The sequence below is a fragment of the Cnephaeus nilssonii genome (genome assembly GCF_951640355.1).
Source record: "Cnephaeus nilssonii genome assembly, chromosome: 10".
NCBI lineage: Eukaryota > Metazoa > Chordata > Mammalia > Chiroptera > Vespertilionidae > Cnephaeus > Cnephaeus nilssonii.
This window is the reverse complement of record NC_137081.1, coordinates 40,556,810-40,576,463: the sequence shown is the minus strand read 5'-3', so window position 1 is coordinate 40,576,463 and position 19,654 is coordinate 40,556,810. Positions and strand designations below refer to the sequence as shown.

General features: G+C 39.5%; 1 protein-coding gene across 8 annotated transcripts in view; it reads left to right on the top strand.

Moving 5' to 3' along the window:
• Positions 1 to 19,654, top strand: part of OSBPL6 (oxysterol binding protein like 6) — a 183,772-nt gene that overhangs the window by 73,282 nt on the left and 90,836 nt on the right. For all 8 annotated transcript variants that reach the window (XM_079782837.1, XM_079782836.1, XM_079782835.1 and 5 more), the window contains one exon: positions 9,636 to 9,816. The gene's annotated coding sequence lies outside the window, so the exon portion shown is untranslated. The remainder of the gene's footprint in view (positions 1 to 9,635; positions 9,817 to 19,654) is intronic.

The following is a 19,654-nucleotide window of genomic DNA, read 5'->3' as shown; positions in this document are numbered from 1 at the left end:
TAGAGTTTAAGACATAGTAGACGTGGTGATGGAAATTATCACTATACACACAGGTCTTGGGAACTCTATCAAATCCCAGAGGTGAGCAGTGTTTTGAGACTGTAATGGGGGAAACACAGGACCAATTATCTTATGATTTCTCTAACTTGGAAGTGTATTATCAGTTCCGTGAGTGGGAGGGAAGCTTTTAATGCACCGCTGTCAGCAGTTGTTGGCAAATCACCGGATGGTAAATGTAAGCAGTGGTTGCCTTGCCCTGGGAGTAGCATGAAAATTCTCATTTCTCAACTTGCTTTACAAGAAAACAAGTCTTGTTGCATGTCGTTTTTACTGAAGCCTTTCTTCAGCTAAGCTTGTCTGAGTGCATGCTCCTGCCCATTTGGTTTCAGTGATCAGTCACAATGAGTTTAGCACACTTCAGCATACGTCAGTGAAGTGTGAGACCTGCCAAGTGCAGATCTGCCAGTGGTGCAGCCGGGCTTGCAAAGGTGGAGCTGGTATGGATATTGCCTTCAAAGAGAGTCAGTTCTTGGGAAGAAAAGACACACACGTCAAAATCTCTGGTCAAAATGGGCTGAGGAAAGTCCTTAACAGTACGGTAGCTTCAAGAATCACTTGAGACCTGGTAATAGGTAATAGAATGGGCAAAATTCATGTTTTAATTCAGCTTGAACCACTTGAATAGAGCAGAAAGATTTGAATGAGCGAAGATTATGGAAGTTAACCTGGAGAATTACTGCTAGCTGAGCCATTGATAGGAAAGGACTCCATGTCGTCCACATGGGGTCTTAAAGGAAGTGGGATTTCAGCTTTGGAGATGTAACGACAAAAGCCACAGGAAAACCACCGAGGAGTCAGAGTGGGTATGTTAGGGAGAATTGCAAGAAGTTCTATTTGGTTGAAGATTTCAAGAAGCCTTGCCTGAAAGATAAAGTTGGGAAGTTAATTGGGGTTAGATTATGGAGGCCCTTTAATACTAGGATAAGGAATTTGGGCTTTATTCTCTTTCCTTCCTTTTATATATAAACTCAAGTGTTTTAACTTAAGATCTGATTATTAAGTACATTTATTAATAAAGACTAAAGTGACCCTTTGGCAGTTTGTTGTGAAACAAAGAATACTGTTACACCACTGCAGTGTTTGTGGTATGGGTCAAATGGCTGTTTTTTCGTTGCATGGTCAAAATGGCTGTTTTTTGGTTGTAAATTTTCCACAGAGCCATTGCCAAAAATATTGCATAACCCTAACACTCAGATGAAAGTCAACTGCATCACTACATCATGTACTTCTTAGGTTCCGTGATGTTAGGATCTATGTTTCACAGCTTCTTTTTTTGACTGGGTGGGTGGTGCTAAATGCCCAATATCCCATTTCCCTGGCAAACAAGCTGGTTTGTTTGAAAGCTGAGTCATTAAGCATCTTTATCTATCTTCCCAGATTTAGCATTTTCCCTCCATATTGGGCACTTGGTAGGCAGTGAGGTGGCTCATTTTAGTATATGTGCTGCCGAAGCGAGCACTGAGGTGGCTCATTGATTTTCCTCCCAGGCATCTCCAGTTTCTTTCTATTCAAAGGAATTTTTTTAATGTACCCTGTGGTGTGCCTTGGAAATATTAAATATTCTGAGCTAATATTTTTAGCTATTGGAGGCTAATAGGAGAATTTTATCAGATAGGCTTGAACCTGGATAAAAACGTTAGTGAAAAGCACCATCTTTGTTAGTATTTTCTGACTAATTAACTCAGTTAATTAATACTTGAGGTTTATGTGGCAGAGTCTGATGGTTTTGCTTTGTGATTATCTCTTGGAACCTCTAGTCCTGGCCATTGATTTCAATAACTAATTATAATAGCAAGCACTTATATAGTTTTAAGTGTTGTAAATATAAACTCATTTAGTCCTCAGAATAATCCTAAAAGGTGGTACTGTTATTCTCTCCATCTTTACAGATCATGAAGCGGGTACTGAGAAGCTCTGTAACTTGTCCAGAGTCCCATTACTGGTACTTGGCTGAGCCAGGATTCAAACCTAGGTATTTAGGCTCCAGGGTCTTTACTCTTGACTTCATGAAAAATTCAGGGACAGCAATAAGGATGTCCCTAGACTTAAGTAAACACTATATGTGTCTAAATACTTAAGGCTATTTATTTTGTACAGTGTGAAGTTTTGAATCTAAGAAATTTCAGGCCAGTGTTACGATATGCAGACACCAGAAATCTATTTAGCATCTTTTGTTGTCCACACATAGCTGGACACCTGGGTAAGGCTTCCCAGAGGTGACATGTGAGACCCGATCCAGGATGTAAAGGACTCCCCAGGCAGAAAGGAGCATTCCAGCTAGGAGGAACAGCACAAGCAAAGGCTCAGAGAGATGAAATAGCATCCAGTGTGCTCGTTTGGAGGAAAATACCATGTTCATTGTATCTGAAATGGTGGAAGACAAGAGGGATTAAGATGCAATTCAAGAGTGCAGATCGTACCCTGCTGCGCAGTTTTAAGATTGTCCTCTCAGTGTTCCTTCACCGAATCTTAAGGACATACACAGTTTTTTGTATAAACGTTCAGAGGGTTCCTGGGGCTCTGAAGCTTACCACCAATAGGTCCCTAGTCCCCTTTCCTCCAGGCAGTAGAGAATAATTGAGAATAGAGAATAACACAATGAAATATATGTTTTAAGAAAGATGATTCTGATGATAAGGAAAGATGGCTTGGACAAGAGAATGATTGGAAGCAGAGAAATCGGGGGCCTATTATCAGTAATCTAAGCCAGAGGTAGCTGAGATGCAAAAAGTAAGCCATATCTAAGAAATATATTTGGGAGAAACAAGTGAGAGGACTTGGGGTGAGTTGAATGGGATGGTTACAAATGGAATGCTTAAAAGTAATAGTAGTTTCTAGCTTGGTTTAAGGATAGATAGGGTGTCATGAACTCAAACAGGAGACAAGGAGAGGAAAGAGGCAAGGGTGAAAGGTAATGGGCTTGATTTGTAGACCGACTGAGTTTCAGATGTCTGTGCTATATTCCAATAGAAATGTCCAGTAAACAAAAATATAGTCTGAAAAAGAAGTCAAAATTGGAGAGGGAGATTTAGCATTCTCTAGCAAATGGTAGGTTGAAACACTTAGAATGAGACAGGGCCACCCTGGAGAAACCTAGAAGGAGAAAAGCTTGAAAGGGCAAAGGAAGAGTATTCAATAAAGCTGGCTGGGAGGAAAGACTCAGGGGAACAGCAGCAACATGGCACATTTGAGTGCTTCCTGTGTGCTGGGACCGTTCTGCACACTTTACATGTATTAACTTGCTTAATTGTCAGACACCTCATGAAAGAGCTGCATTTTACTCATGCGGAACCCAAGGCACAGAGAGGTAAAGTAGCTTTTACAGGGCCACAGAGCCAGTGAATCGCTTTCGGTGGTAGCATTATTAAGTTGATGTCACTGAGTAAAGATAGTTTTTGTCATAACTCTTTTATAGGTAAATATAGATTGGTCAGCTTTGCTGATAATAGTACTTACTTCCCCCTGCTCTATCAAGCATATAAGGTGTGATCATCAGAATTCATGAAGAAAGTATTATCTGAGACTTCCACAAATTTCCAAATTCCCTGGCTTTCTCTCACATGAATATTCTGTCCAGATGCCTGCATTTCTTAAAGATATTTTTATTTAATAAGTTAAGCTTTCCTTGAAGTCTTTCCCCAATTATTTAGCCTTTGGGGCTAAATAGATTTCTGGTGTCTGTAAAACCACTTCCTAAATGGTTTTATGAGTCACATTTCCATATTTCCATTGAGAATATATGTTGGATTCTCTTAGCAGTGATGTATGACATCACAACCTCTACATTCTCTTTTTAATTTACCCCAAACTTCTCTTGTCTCCTTGAATTCATCACTTCCTTCAAACTTCTTCATTTGGTTTCCCCTTATATCACGCCACTAGCAGTGGAAATTTCCATTGTCGCCCATTTTCTCAGAGTAATTTTCCCCCCCTCACTTCATCTGAGATATGCACATTAAGGACTGAAGAGCAATGAAACCACACCAAGTTGCCACAGCTGGGCTATCTGCTAGGACAGGGGTCAGCAAAGTAAAGTCCAAGGGCCAATTGTGGCCACCACTCTTGTAAATAAAGTTTTATTGGAGCACAGCCATACTAATTCATTTACTTATTGACGATGGCTACTTTCCTGCACAGTAGCAGAACTGATCAGTTGCATCATTTGCTAGACTGCATGGCCCACAAAACCTAAAATATTTACTCAACTGGACCTTCACAGGAAAAGTTTGCTGACTCTTGCTTTATAGCATACTACTTAGAGAAGATTAAGATATGTCCTAGGCGTGTTTCTAGTGCTCTATCTAGAGCTAATGGTGTTTTTCTTTTAATAAAATTTTTTTCAACTGAATAATAAACCAAGTGGTTTCTGTAATATTTTTTCTTTGGATATAAAACAAAGTTGTCAAGGGAATGATAAAATTGTAGGCTCTTTTAAGAAATCTATAATCAGAATTCTCTATAATCAGTCATCTGAATTTTTGTCAGTATTAACAAAATTGTTTAATTTGGAAAATTTTTTTCTTTGGATTCTTAATAGGTGTCATGTCCTTTTTTTGTGCTCAGCTTTTGGGATTTAGAGAAATAAAATATTTTCCCTACCCTCAGAGAAAAACAGGTCAAGTTAAATCAAGTCAAATATAAACAAAAACAAAAAAAATCAGGAAAAATTGGCCTGGATCATAGAAATATAACAGATTGAAAAAGCTATTATTTTGTATTGAGTAAATTATTTTCGTTTATTAGCATGTTGACCATACTTTATATTACTTCAGTCATGTTTCTGAATAACGGATGTGCTTTATTTCCCATTATTTTGGTAAGATAAGAAATATTCGAGACCAGATAGGATCACAGTCTGCCCTGTCAAATGGAAGACCCTCAGTTGCCCCTCCTGGGTGCCCACTCTCCTAGGTAGCTGCTCTGCCCTCCGTTTTGAGCTGCTTCTGTCTTCTGAGGTCCTCTCTTGCCTCCAGGTTCTTTTCCTTCCAATTTGTTCTCCTAGATCTGCCTTCCTGAAACATAACCACATGACTTTACAGCCCGACCAATGAAATCTGGTCTCTCACCAGCATGTAAGGTCTTCCATACTCTTCCAAACATCTCTGCCTTTCTTTCCCCCACTCTCCTTTTTTGTATCCTAGACTCTGGATACTGGCACTACCGTCTACACCAAGCATGTTGAACTCGTGGCCAGCGGGCCGCATGCCTCGTTTATTTAGCTTTCCTATCTCTTGATTTCCATATATTTTTCCTCACTGTTTGAAATCTCCTCGATCCAGTTCTGCTTTTCTAGTTCTTGCTTGAATCTACTCATTTCTCAAATGCCTACTCTTTTGAGCAACTTCCTCTGATCTGCTTCCTACCCAATTCACAGATTTTAAGCTAGAATTAATATTGTTATGTCATGAACATCCATAGCCCATTTTCTGCTTTTGTAGCTTAAAATGGTTATTTGTGTATTTTTTATTATTATCTGTGGCTAAATTCTAAATGTAACAAACAGTCAACAAAAACAAAAGGAAGAGCTTTGTGTTTGTTGATTGTTTCGTCTCTATGTCTTTCTTAGTGTCTGGTTTTAATGTTTGTATATAATAGCTGACTTATTGTGGAGTGGACAAATCAATCAATACTTAATGGCAGATATGAAAACTCTGTTATTTTACCTAGTGGATTTTAACTTGTTTGATGTATGGTAGCACTAATGAGATTAGATAAATTTCCAAGTTAAAAGTCTGCTCTTCAATTATTGACAAGAAAGGCACAGTAGTTGCCAGGTGAAAGTGCCTGGAGTTTGTGTTTTTCATCTTCAGGAAGTTACCCCAGCATAACCTGTTTCCATAAACTTGTTGGGTTATAGCATGAAAACTATTCTCCAACAATTTAGACCCTGTAGACATTCTCAGAGTACTTGGCAATATTACAGGTAGAAAGAGAAAAAGCAATTGTTTGTCTAAACATTGCTGCCCGTGAAAAAGAGCAAAATAATGATCTTTTCACCAAGGTATTTAGTGGATATAGTAGGCAAAGTAAACAAGGTGATGAAGAAGGGTCTTCTAGCATCTCTTGTGTTATAGTTTTCTGGGAAAGCAATTTAGGATGTTTAACCCTAAATTAAGACCAATCCTTCATGGAAGTGAAGTAAGCATTGAATCCAAGTCATGGGCCACATAACGAATAGAACAGAGCCAAAGGTGTCTGGTCTCTTGTTTGTATTGGGAAATGGACTTTGCTGTGTACACTGCCAACTTTGTAACACTACTCTCTGGTTATCCTGGTTGTCTTTACTGACTTCACCATTTTAAGAATCTTTCTTTAGTATTTTACAGAATGATGAAGTTTGTTTTATCTTGTTTCCCTTTTATATTCTATGCATTAACTTAGTAGCTACACAGGACACATACATCATGTGTTCAGAGGGGCTTGAATAAGAAATGAGTGGAATGTGTGGGGAGTATGCTGGACAAGAATCTGGTGCAGAATGGGCAAAATTCACGCTGTGGGAGGATGAGTCACAGGACTTACAGGAAAAATTCTGTTGCAAAGATAATGGATCATTGCTTCCTGAATGAGCCATTCAGAAGGAGCCCTTCCTTGCCAGATCTCTAAACTCCCCAATGAGATTTTGCAGATATTCCTATCAAAGTACTTGTTGGCATAGAAGACTTTGTTCGAATCAACCTTTCCAACTTTCAATCTATTAATAGCTTAGAAGGAGGATGCCGGGGGCCTTTTTGATCTGTAAAAGATATTGTTAAATTAGAACATGATTCTTTTTGTGTGTGTTGATAAAAACCAGGAATAATTTTTGTTTAAATATCAATTTTGGCTGTAGTTTTAAAAGGAAACAACTTCTTCCCTTCTCTGAGTTTATTTCTTAGTGAGACCTTTAAGAATTTATCTTCAATGTGTGTTGTCACAACGTGTAATCAAACTTGAACTTTATAAGCTTAGTACCTTTGGACTTCTGCCCACACGCAGTTTATGTGCATGGTAAAGCAAGACCCTGTACAGTTTCTTAATTGAAATAAAGGTTAGTTGCCACTTAATGTCCTGGTTTTTAAATAAAACAATATATTAGTCACCTGGAAATTTGGAATTTGAATGTGATAATATAAATCTTTCTGCTCTATTCAAGTGGTTTAAGCTGAATTAAAACAAATACTCCTAATATTTCTGCCTTCAGTAACTATCAGCGATGATTGATTATATCTGAACCCTATATTGATGGAGTGGTAATTTTTTATACAGAGTAGTCAGCCTCCCTGAAGGCTATCGAAGGCACTTCACTTTATCATGGTTGTCTTTTTGAAAGTTGCACAGAAGGTCCATATGAATGTTAATTATAGTCTCAGAACAAGCCAAAGCCCTTATTCCTTGGCATTGCATACACACTGTGTGAAAATACACACTTTGGGCAAAAATGGACAATAATAGATCCATTTCTCGTGAAGTGGGCATAAGTCAAAGCCTTGTAAATTTCACATTTTAACTCTCACACTTACCCTGTGCAGGGAAGTAAGGTCTGGTTCCCAGAGTCCACACAGTCTGGTAGGGGAGACGAGAAGTGTAGGCAATACATACGACCAGGATCACCTTGCACCAGTAGAATTGACCGAAGTGCCAGATGCCATGAGAAGATGCCCCTTTCGAGCTGGGAAGATCAAGGGGAGAAGCTGAGAGTTGTGGATTTGAGCTGGATTTTGAGGGGTCTGTGGGCAAAGGCTACAGGGAAAGGATGACTGAAGTGGGGAACTGCTTCTTGGGCCAATGTCTGGTTTACAGAGGCTGGAGACGGGACACGCAGAGTGTGTGATGGGGAAGAAGGGGAATCCCTTAGGTATGGCTAGCCATACTGGTACACACCGTGCCTTCTCCCTCTGCTCTGCTGCTGGACTGGGGGAAACAGAGGTGGAAAGGTAGCCTTGATCTTACCCCGTGGTTTTCTATTCTCTTTACCTGCTCACTTGTCAATGTCCAATGGTAAGAAGTTATGGAGAATAAGACTAGGAAAGAGGAATGGGGTGGAGGTCGGAAAAATGAAATGCAGCTTAGCACAGGGGGCTGTTTACCTCATTTTTCTTTTCTTTTCCTGTTTTAGTATTCTCTCCTTTTCCAAAATTTGGCAGAATACATTATAGGAAAGAACAAGGCAAAAAGTGGATAGGGGAGTTTCAGTAGTTGACCACTCATATTTGTTCTGCCTATAATTATACGGGATTAAAGAGCATAGATTGAGTAGTGTTTGCAGAAAATAAACAGATCTAATGCTGAGCATACAAAAATAATCTTGATGGACCCTAACCTTAGTTCTTCTATGTCATCATCATAGTCATCAGTTAAATTTTATTTAGGGCCCACAAGACACATGGACTTGTCTTACAACATAGTAGAGATTTAAAAAAAATTTTTTTTTAAGAGGTGGAGGGGGTTTAGAACAAACATTTTCTTTCATTTTGGCAGAAAAATGGTGCTTAAAGGAACATTCACAGCATAGGATGTTGGGTAGACATAAATCTTTTGCACTTTTATTGAGTCATAATCTTTCAGGATATGTGTGTATAGTTACTTTTTCCTTCTCCATAAGAAAAAGAGAAAAAGTCAGACAGTGAAAGAGTAAGCTGGAAAAATAATCAGACCCAGGTTGTAATTTTTAAAGCTGCCTTGTGAAATGCACCTGCTAGAGAGACTCAAAGGAAAAACTGCTGTCACATTTCAGGACCAGAGAGTAACTGAGTTAGCTTCCACTCTGGATTGCTTGTCAGGTTTTTCTTCTTCTCCTTTTAAAAAATCTTTATTGTTGAAAGTATTACATTTGTGTCCTTTTCCCCCGTTATTGTTGAAAGTATTACATATGTGTCCATTGTCCCCTTCTAGCCCCACCCCAGCCACCACCCCAGGCCTTCATCACCCTATTGTCTGTGTCCATGGGTCATGCATATAAGCATACAAGGTCTTTGGTTGATCTCTTCCCACCCTTCTTTTTTTCCTTGAAGTGAACATATTTGATCTTCTCATAAAATATTGTTTCCTTGCCTTCTGAGAAGCTATGTGAAGTGGAAAGCTCTTCTTTGATAGTATAATTAGCTTTCTGCTACAGGACTGTTCTAGGAGTTTGGTGACAGTTCTACTCTGTTAGGACTCATTAGAGGCTATTAGTGAGTCTTTATCAAGGCACTGGTATTGAACATGGTTGTGATGTGCGATGAAACCACTTCATACTTCCTGTTTTTAAAAACAGGTTTCTATTGAATTGGAGGGTTAAGTATATTTCTGGAAAAGATTCTTTGCCCCTCTTATAATGTATTGGTATATAAATTGAGCATTTTCTTACTCCAAACTCTGAGTAAGACGTAAATGATGTATGTTGCTTATTGCTGAGGCATGCAATGGGTATGTCTTTGAAATTACATAAGATTGAGCAAAGGAGGCAAAAAGCTGAGATGCCCTCCCTCATGAACTTCCTCCTCAGAAGATAAATTGGAAGGAAATTTCTGACTGGCCATGGGCAGTCCCCCTGAGAGATTCATGAAAGTTCTGTGGAGATGCACTACATGACTGTTTTCTCTCTTTTTTAGCTTCTGCCCCTCTCTGCAATACAACAAGAGAAGGAAATGAAGGAGCCACTCCTGTAATTTACTAGATAAGCCCAGCAGGGTCAATAGAGTTCCCAGGAAAAAGCTGCAGGCATCTGAGGATAAGCCACTTCGAGCCGCTTTGACCTGAAAGCCAACCTAGAAGACGGATTCCATTTACAAGGTGAGTTAGGAGGGCGCCAGCTTAAAATCAAACGCGGGGTTTAGAGTAGGCATTGTTTACTAACAGCAAGAGATTAGCAAAACACTACCTAATCACAGGTATATCAGAACTAAAAAACATAGTAATCCTGGTTATGCTTAGCCATCTTATTAAAAAAATTCTGCTGTAATTTTTTTTAAGGATAGGAAGTAGAAAAACACACCAAAGGATTTGTTAACCTTTTTCTACCTGCATGGTGGCAGCATGTGAAAATAAGACACTCTCCTCCCCTTCTTGAGTAATGAACCTACACACCTAAGAATGCTTTAGTTATATACATAGATGCACACAAGCCCACATCATGCATACACTCATTCTTAAAATGCGTCTGTTTTTATAATCTTCCACAGTGAACAGGTAGACAGTTGCTTGTTTTCTTTTTGCCCATGAGACTGAAATAACTAATTTGATACCAGCAATACTTACTATGGGTACTCTAGGCTCCTCTGCTATTTGCAGTTATTATTTTCAGAGCCACGTCACATATGCTATTTAACATCTTAGGCTCAGTGACTTCAGAATCTACAATTTGGATGCAAAGCTTTCCAGGACCGTGTGCCACCACAGCTCTTGAGGAGCTTTTGGAAGCCGTGTATCCTCTAGTCAAACTATTATTTGCCCTAAGATACAGGGCTGATGGTGGTGGTGGAGACAGTTCAGACGTCTGTAATTTGGGAAATGCTCCCCAGGTATTCCCCCACTCCTACCCTCCCCTTGCATGGACTGGGCCCTCGTGGTAGGGCAGAAACCAAGGCTCAGTGATTTAGTGTAATTATTATTATGTGAGAAGCTTCCTGTTTATTACGGCATTATTTAAAATTACATTTAGAGCAGAGCTTGCACATTAGTGGCCCACAGGGTAAATTTTAGACTCTAATTTTTTTTAACCTGTAAACATTTTCTTTTTGAAAATTGAATTAGTTGCCAACATTGCTGAACAGTCTGGAAACTTCACATAGAATCAGATACCTGGCTTCTTTTGGAAAATTAAACATCTTGTCACAATTGAAGTTTGCATTCCTTAAGTATCTAACCCAACCAACCTTACAGGTTTATGTTACCGGCCTGGCACCTGTAGGCTTTTGTGGTCAAGATTCCTGCTTTCAGGTGGAGGGGGGCAAAGGAAGAGAAAAGCAGGGACATCTGTCATACTGTCAACAACAACAACAACAACAAAATGATTCCTGCTTTAAGTATCAATTTCTTCTCAATGTGAAGTCACTCCCATGTACTTCACACATAATGCTGTTAGTCTTTATTCTCTTTCGGTATTTTGTTATTTTATGTGAAATGGATATACTTTGAGAATGCTGGCTTTCTGAAGTTAAGCTGACACCTGCCAGATTTGCCTATGAAGAAGGCAGACTCTTCCAACATCAGATGGTCCATTGTTCTTAGTTGGGAAATCTGATTTGATAGTAACAGATGTATGAATCATTCTTTCCAGACCTTGAGGTCGTCATCTCAGAGTCCGAAATGTCATGACTAAGGCTTCCATTGCCTGACATGATTGTTTTAGTCCTAGGAAGGTGAGGAAGAGTCACTGAGTTGGCTTCTTTGTGAATGACACTTGTAGGGATTTAGAGCTCATTTCCTAGTCCTTTACTCATTCTGGACACCAGAGTGAGTCAGTAAGCAATACACTGTGCCATTTACATATGCAGACTTGTGACATGGAGAAGTCTCTCCATCAGAATCAGATGTGTCTTCTTCCCATTTTGATCACTGTATATTATTTGGAACTGAACTACTTACAGTAATGTTCCTGTCAATTTGGTACTGGATCAAACTTTTATATAGTAACAAAGAGCATTAGTCATGACAGCTTCAAATTATGAGGGGGTCCTTATGAGGCAAAGCATTTCTCTGTCTGCATTAGCTAAACTCAAACATTAACTATTTGATCATTGTTCACAAATGGAGGAAACGGAATCCATCTCAGAACAGCAGTCCTTATCCCAACAACCCATTTAACTTCAAACAGGTAGTGGCTGTTACTTAAGCAGATTTCAGGCCTCAGGATATCCATTTTTAATGTTGAAGCAAACAAGAAAACAGGCCGGCTGGGTTGGATGATTATTTCAGTTTACTGTCCTCTGGCTGCATTCCCTTGCCCTATCTCATGGAATCTATTAGGTCAGTATTGTCTAGGATCCCATGATACTTGACCACCAGCAAAGATGAAATGTACGTGAGTCCTTTGACTATCAGGTTTAAGTTCATGGAAATAAAGTAACTGGAAATTTGTTTCCACACATTTGCTGGGTGGTGACTTGACTGTTTGAGAAATTAAACTCCTCTTTAAAAGGAAAAAGCAGGTGATTGGTATCTCATTTCCTTGACAAAATGTGTTTATTTTTATTATTCTTTCGTCGTAGGAATTAGTTTGTTGCATGTATACTCAGAGATGCTTTCAGAAAGCCTCTTTATCTTTTTTCCTCGGAGTGCCTGCTATCAGCTTCACATTCCATTTCACTTAACTGCCCGAGAAAGGTTAGACAGGACGGCAAAAATGGAACCAAAGTCTGGAGTGCTTGGGAGCCTGTTGACACATAAGACACATAGAAATGTGGTGAGAAAGGAAATTTCAGAAAATCATCTCACTAGTCTGCAAGTAAAACATGGTTCCACAAATCTGAAGAGGAGAAAGAATATTGAACCCCAGCATGGCAAGGAGGTAGATCATGAGACATCTCCCCCAGGTGGTGGAGATGGGGAGAATATCCAAGGAGAACTAGCAATGCAGAAGCCATTTTACCTGCCCCTGCCTTCCTCCCTGGCCGCCCCTCCTGCTCTGTCTCTCAGGTGTCTCTCTTCTGTTTAAGAGACACCCAATTCTCACAGCAGAAGGGCCAAAGCCGGCTCTTCTCTCCAGGAAAGAAGAGTGAGGAGGTACTGAAGTTTTCTTCTCGCCCAATTGAAAAGAATGGGAATAAGGGACCAGGGAAAAGTGTCCAGAGGTAAAGACTGTGCACTGGATTGTCTTTCTCAATCTGGTGAGTAGGATTTTAGAAAAATGAGTCACCTAAACCTCAGAAAATTTAGACTACATTTGAAAAATAAATTTAGACTAGATTTGAAAAATAAGTACATATCCAGTAAAAGTAGAAATGAAGAGGTAATTAAGTGAAAAAAGGAGAATATTATTAATATCAAGGGTTTCATATGTAAGTAGTAGGGAAAAGGGAAATATATTTTTCTTTTTTTGCTTACAAACACTTTTATTTTTATACTAGAGGCCCGGTGCACAAAATTCGTGCACAGGGGGAGGGGATCCCCTCAGCCTAGCCTGCACCCTCTCCAATCCGGGACCCCTCGGGGGATGTCCGACTGCCGGTTTCGGCCCCATCCCAGGGATCGGGTCGAAACCGGCAGTCGGACATCCCTCTCACAATCCGGGACTGCTGGCTTCTAACTGCTCACCTGCCTGTCTGCTTGATCGCCTCTAACTGCCCTTCCTGCCAGCCTGATTACCCCTAATCACCTCTGCCTGCCAGCCTGGTCGCCCTAACTGCCCCTTCCCCCCGCTGGCCTGGTCACCCCTTAGTTCCCCCCACTTCCAGCCTGGTTGCCCCCAACTTCCCCCCTCTGCTGGCCTGGTCGCCCCAACTTCTCCTCCTGCTGGCCTGGTTGCCCTCACTGCCCCCCTCTGCAAGCCTGGTTGCCCCTTACTGCCCCCCTGCCAGCATGGTCACCCCCAACTGCTCCCCCTGCCAGCCTGGTCGCCCCCAACTGCCTCCCCTGCTGGCCTGGTTGCCCCTCACTGTCCCCCTCTGCCGGCCTGGTCACCCCTCACTGCCTCCCCTGCCAGCCTGGTCGCCCCACACAGCCTGCTGACCAGTCATTTGGTCGTCCCTCATTTAGTTAATAAAATTATATAGGTTTCAGGTGTATAATACATCATCACCACCCCAAGTCAAGCCTCCTTTCATCACCATTTATCCCCCCTTTTAGAAGAGAGTACTTCTACCTCCCCCTTACCCCTCTTTCTCTCTTGTAATCACTGTACCATTGTCTGTGTCTATGAGTTATTGTTTTTTAATCCCTTCACCTTTTTCACCCAGCCCTCCAACTCCCCTCCCCTCTGACAGCTGTTAGTCTGTTCTCTGTATATATGAGTCTGTTTCTATTTTGTTAGTTACTTTATTTTGTTCATAATATTCCATATATAAGTGAAATCATATGGTACTTGTCTTTCTCTGACTATTTTTTTTCACTTAGCATAATACTCTCCAGGTCCATCCTACTTATTTATGGCTGAGTAATATTCCGTTGTGTAAATGTACCACAGCTTTTTTTATCCACTCATCTAATGATAGTCACTTAGGTTGCTTCCAAATCTTAGCTATTATAAATAACACTGCAAGAGTTTTTGTTTTTAAAAATGTTTTTCATTTTTCAATGTTTTTTTTTGTTTTTATTTCTATTTAAAAAATATACCTTTCATTTAGAAAAATTTCAAATTTATACAAAAGATAATAGTATAGTGAGCTCCCATATGCACACACCAAGATTCATTTATCCCTTTCCACTTTTATTCTGAAGTACCTAGACATAGACATGTTATATCCAATGTACAAGCTTCAGTATGCATCTGTTAATATGAACATTTTTCTACAAAACTATAATGGCCATTGCCACACCAAACAAGTGAATGCTAATTCTTTGATAGCTCTTACTACCTATTCCATATTTCTCAAAATTGTCTTTTTATAGTTGGTTTAGTTACATCAGATCCAAAGTACATACATTTCATTTGGCTATTGAGCCTCTTAAGTCTCTTTTATCTGGAATGTTTCCCCCTTTCCCAAGTCATTTACTTGAAGAAATCAAGCCACATGTGCAATAGAACGATCCATGTGCTGCATTTGTCCGATTGTTACTTAACCTTTTTCTCTGTCACCCAGATTATTAGAAACTGGAAGTTAGATTTAGAGGCTTGGTTAGATTCAGATTCTACTTTCTGACAAGAATTCTGCTTCCATGGTGGAGTGTACTTCATTTAACATCACCCCAGGATGCCTATATGGTCTGGTTGCCCCACTTTTAGTGATTCTAAGATTCAACAACAGAATAGCTTCATGGAATAATATCCCAATCTATTGTGAAGTTTCCCCCATCAATTTTTTTCAACTAATGATTTTGTTCTTTAATCATCATTGTCTGAATACATTATTTCATTAGGGATTGTAAAAGTGGTGATTTCTCCAACCCTCACCCCACCCCATCATATCATTCTTCTACATTTATTAGCTGGAATTCTTTTGTAAGGCACATTGCCTTATCAACTAGCATTTGGTGACCTGAAATGCAGTTCATGTAGGAAAGGCAGGGCAAGTGTTTACTACTTTGCTTTGAGTAGACGGTTTCCGAGATGGTTCTTTAGTTTCTTCAAAAGGTGATCAAAGATTTTTTTTGCTGTTTTAGGGGGACAGTTCCTCTTTTTCTTGAGTGTTATTGTAAATTCATAAATGTTAAAAGTATTTATTATGTTTTAATCAGTTGAAGTGATTTTGTTTTTCTGAATGCTATAAATAAAACCTTCTTTGTTCATTGGGAGCCCTTTCAAATTGGCTCCTGTATATACATGCAGAAAAGAAAAACTATCATAAGTGAATCACAGTGAGTTTTTACAGACTAAACATCTATAATAATAAAAGCGTAATATGCTAATTAGACCAGACAGCTAAACAACTTCTGGACGTGCTTCCAGATGAAGCCGTGGCAGTGGGGCCGAGGCAGAAGTGGTTAGGGATGATCAGGCAGGCAGGCAGAGTGGTTAGGGGCAATCAGGCACTCAGGCAGAGTGGTTAGGAGCAATCAGGCAGGCAGGCGAGTGGTTAGGGGAGATCAGGCAGGCAGGCAGGCGAGCAGTTAGGGACGATCAGGCAGGCAGGCAGAGTGGTTAGGGGCAATCAGGCAGGCAGGCAGAGTAGTTAGGGGTGATCAGGCAGGCAGGCAGGCGAGCAATTAGGAGCCAGCGGTCCCAGATTGCAAGAGGGATGTCCGACTTCTGGTTTAGGCCCATCCCTATGGAGTCCCAGACTGCAAGAGGGTGCAGGCCGGGCTGAGGGACCAACCCCCTCTCCCGTGCATGAATTTCGTGCACTGGGCTTCTAGTTCCTATATAATCAGTACCCAGAACAAGATATAGAACATTCCAAAGGACCCCTGTCCCCTTAGTTTCTTTGACCTGCTTCTTGGTACAACAGGCTGTCCCAAACTCCTCTTGCTCATTTAATGTGAAGTCCAAGAGTAAACCATTCCAGGAGCTCTGATTCCTTTTAGTAGAAAATGGAATTTAGATACTATACTCTGGGCATTATCGGTGCAGTCTTATCGGTTGTTTTTCAAGGGAGATGATAGTAAATATATATATATATAATTTTTAAAGTGAGGAGTTTATATTGTTTTTTCCAAGTTAATTTTATGGAGTGTTTATATTATTGGATTTGATATTTGTATCTCTTCTCTTATACACTGAAAATCTTGGTTTAAAATAACATTACAGAACTTATTTGCTTTATCTTTTAAGTACATCAAATGGTTTCAAATGAATAGCTTAGCATTAATCTTACTTCTGGTTTTATTTTATGTAGAGAAGAATATAGAGTTTTATATACCTTTTATTATTATCATTATTTTTGGTTTTTCAAAATTTATGCATATGGTCAGAAGGTGAATTTTTTCCTCAGTCCATTTTTTTATTAATGTGGATATGTTTATTGGCAGTGAGATTCAGTCCATTAAGTCTTTAGTTCACTAGATAATTTGAGTTATTGGCAACTCATTACAGCACAAGCAGGAGATGTTCCAGAAGTGACAGTAGGATTATTGTGCTCTTTAGATGGTGGATCAATATGTGCTGAATTGAATGGCTGTATTAGTGTTTACTCCTCATCACAGTGCAGGCCCAGACACAGAAGAAAGGTAGACACTCTGAATGAAGCAGTGTCCCAGCACTTTTGTTTTCTTGCTTTCTCTTATTTGACAAATGGATATTTTAGGATTGCTTATTTTGGACTGATTGTCCCCCCACCTCGTCCCCTACCAATCCTCACCCGAGGATATGTTTTTATTGATTTTAGAGAATAGGGGGGAGAGAGAAACACCTATGTAAAAAAAAAACATTGATCGGTTGCCTCCTGTATATGCCCCAACGGGGGATTGAACCACAACTGAGGTATGTGCCTAGGAATTGAACCTGCAACCTTTTGGTGTATGGGATGATGCTCCAACCAACTGAGCCACCCTGCCAGGGCTGGTCAAGTACTTTGATTTTGGGATATATTTTATGACATTTTTCCTAGGAGAAATGTAAGAGTTCATTGAGAATATGGAAGTAGGTAGTCTCTGCCTTTCTTCCCTCCCTCTTTGCCATCTATCTAGCCTTCCTTTCTTTTTCCTAGGATCAGGTAATTCTTTGAATGTGAAGCTGAGTGCTGGCAATGGGTAGGAGGAAAAAGAAGGGCTGCTTCATTCCTGCTTTAGTCTTTTAAATTTTTTACCTATCTTCCTAAAATGTCTCATTCCCAAACTACAATAAGATTGGAATCTAATATATGTGAATTTTTAAAAACGTTTTTTCATATGCAAGGACGCTTAATACTTCAATTAGTCTAACTTTGAGGGTGATTTAAAATGTTACTGATTTTTTTATTGACTTTTTATGTTATTGACTTTTCACACTAAGTGAATAATGCTGGGAAATCCTGTATGCCGTGAATCAATAGTAGAGATCTACTTTGAGAGGCATGGACACAGACAATAGTGTGGCAAAGGATTGGGAGGGGCTGGTGCCAGGAGGAGGGGGTCAGTGGGGAAAAAACAAACATCAAAAAACAAAGCAGATATCTGTAATACTTTCAACAATAAAGATAAATTTTTTAAAAAAGAGAGAAAGGTTTGGCTTTTGAAGAACAAGAGTCTATCAGGAGTAATAATTCTAATCTTTGCCCCAGTAAGAAGTGATTTCAGAGATGTTGGACTAGCGGATAGGCTTCCAAAATGCCAACTGTGTAAGGCTGGTGGTAGACTTTAAAGGTTTGAAATTTCAGAAACAATAAAATGTAAATAGGTGTGTTTTTTTATCATGTATCTTATATCACACCTGCTATATCTAAAGTGTTCCTCATTCATTCATCCGTTAATTTATCCAGCAAAGTCTTTTGAGTACCTATTCAGTATGTACCAGACACTAATCTGGGCCCTGCGGTTAGAACAAGGAGCGCATGAAACATAGTGGGTAAAGTCTCTAGGGATAGACAACAAGCCAATAAATAAATCATGTAACTACTGAGTAAGGTAAGTGCTGTGAAGGAAATGAAAAGAATATTGTGCTAGGAAGTGACAGCGTATGTGTCTATTCCGAGGTGACACAAGCTGAGGGGTGATTGCTGACTAAATTTTCATGTTTAGAACACTAAATTTGAAAGCACTGTACAGTTTATTTAAACAATAACTGCCAATTTGGCACTTGAATTTATTTCCAAATGTCTAATTTTTTTTCAACTGGCACTATACATAGTTAAACACTAAGATTAAAATTTCTTTTGTCAGCTTCTGAAAACTAGAGGAAGTCTTGGGTGAAGGGTATCCGGAAACTCCCTATAGTATATTTGTAACTTTTCTGTAAGCCTAAAATTATTTCAAAATAAAACATTTAAAGAAAAAAACACACGGGTGAAAAAAAAAATAAAACTTAGCCAATAGAGTTAATTTATATTTTTCCTTTTTATTCTTAAATTCATTCACCTTCTTAAAAATTTTCTTGGACTATTTAGGATGTCATCCTTCAGGTGGAAATTAGAAAAGCTTTTTCACCTGGGGCTTTTAGTGAACCTGGCACCATAGATAAAAGAACAGGGCACATTTGGCCATCCTGTACGCCTACGAATGCCAGCGTCAGGCTTGTTTTAACAGAGAGCAGGACCCCACCCGCCGAGTTGTTGGTTCATTAGTGTGGATGAGCTCAATAATTTCCATTTGGAATAAGTTCCCAGGTCTCGTGTTGATCCAGGGACCACCTTTCAGAACTTCTGTAGCAAACAATGAGCACTATTTTTCCCCCCAAGCTTGGGATTTGGGGGAAAAAAAGCTTTTTTCATCCCAATTCAATATCAGGTGACATTTTAAACTGTCCTTTGAATTTCTTAAACTTCCACTTAATTGTCTTTTGACAGGAGTGGACTCACTTATGACCCAGACGTCTTTTTACTGCTGGTTTTCAGTCCAATTTCTGTTGCTGTTGTCCCTTGTTCTCACCGCTCTTGGGGAGTTTTACTAAAAAAAAAAAAAAAGTCCCTTTCTGTTGTTTTTAGTGGTGTTTTGGAGTGAAACAGATCCTGTATTCTCTCTTCAAGCTTTATCCCATTTGGTGTGTCTTTTAAAGTAAGGTTTTCTTTCTTGATTTCCACAAAATCCCATGAGGTAAGTTGAGCACAGAAGTATCTTCCCTGCATTGAGGAAGTGAAGACCTGAGACACAAAATCACGTGATCCGATGAAAAAGAAGGCTGGAGCTCCAGCTTTCTGACACTCATTTCTTTGTTAATTATAATGTACCATGAATATGATGCTCCTTCTGGACCTCAAATATGGTTTGTTAAGCCATCAGGACTCCTATTCCTCCACTTTGTATCATATCTCAAATATATTTGAGAGTTAAATAATCTTAATAATTGTGTTATTTGATGATGCTCCTATATTTATGTGTAGGCTATATTTTTAATAAGGCTAGGCCACACAATCCATTTAAAGACATAAATTACCCTAGCCGGTTTGGCTCAGTGGATAGAGTG